Source organism: Rhagoletis pomonella, unplaced genomic scaffold (assembly GCF_013731165.1).
Source record: "Rhagoletis pomonella isolate Grant_MI unplaced genomic scaffold, Rhpom_1.0 Rhpom_scaffold_00006, whole genome shotgun sequence".
Classification (NCBI taxonomy): domain Eukaryota; kingdom Metazoa; phylum Arthropoda; class Insecta; order Diptera; family Tephritidae; genus Rhagoletis; species Rhagoletis pomonella.
Window position 1 is genome coordinate 49230290 of NW_023458560.1, and position 1323 is coordinate 49231612.

Genomic DNA, 1323 nt, shown 5'->3' on the forward strand with positions numbered 1-1323 from the left:
TGCCGTCCCTAAATTGGAGCGCTAAGCGTTGCGTTATCCATTGTCAACGAGTGTCATCGCGCGCTATACCCAAATCAACGCGTCGTCAATTTCGACGTTTTCTCATGTCCCCTCGTTTTTATTCTCGTTTCCTTTTTCACTTCTTTGTCCGTTCTCTTTCTCTTCGTCTTCTGCATCCAACTTCAGCACGTAACGCCCTGTCAAAAATGAAAATTCCATTTGCTCGGCGTTAGCGCCGCGTTATTGTGGGATGCTTCATACAAATTGTATGGGCATGAGGATTTTTGACAGTTGCTTTAGGGATGGCAGTAAGATATCTCACTTGTATTCTTCCACAATGGCAAAAAGTCGCTTTGCCTTGTGGTCCACCGGGACTGGGTAAAACCAAGAATGGTAGAATACAAGATTGCGCCGATTGCAGCAGAATTCGTGAGAGTAATTTTAGCGTGACGTCATCGTAGAGTTGACAACTGAGAGCGGCGAGAATGAGGGCGACTAGTGATGTGCTGAATTGTCCCCAATAATCGGTACCCAATACTTAAAAAAGATTTCGGTACCCTATACTTCCTTTTCGGTATCCGATACCGATTATTTACATTAAACCCTCGCCATTATATGCATTTCAGGTTTAGAAAAAACTTTCATTACTAATTTATATGATATCGGCTAAAACACTTGAACCTATCGCCACAGAAAAATATTATTTTATCAGTTTTAACCTTAGTCGATCCAAGGTTCAAGAAAAATGTTTTGACGGATGAAGAAGCTTTTCAGGGGGGAGATCTAACCAGTTAGCGACAAGTTTCGGATCGATATCGTACTTGTTGGTGTAACAATATTTCATATCATAGGTCAACAAACCCCGATACCGATTCGAAAATTGTCGCTAATTGGTTATAGAATCTGCCACTCGGCCTCCAAAAATGATATCGTCCGATTCAGCTGGAACAAAAAAGCTTCAAACAAGTGAGAGTTTCTCTGCGTTATGGCCTGGAACCGACATATATACATCTATCATTTGAATCAGTATTAAAAGCTCTATTGGCTCTATTGGCGAGTCTCCCCTGAGCCGTTTTTTTTCCATATCTTTGGCCTGTGTGCGCTTTTATTTGAAATCTAAATGTTTTGGTACCGAGTATCGAGAGTATTGGATACATTTTAAATCGTTACCGAATATCGATCAATACTTGAAAGTATTGACTGAGCACATCACTACTGCTGTCTTCTCTACTATGAAGTCACCAAAACAGCTGATTCTGTCAAAATCACTGAGAGCCGAGTAGCGGTATCGTCATCGGCGCCACCTCTGTATTCTCTCCACCG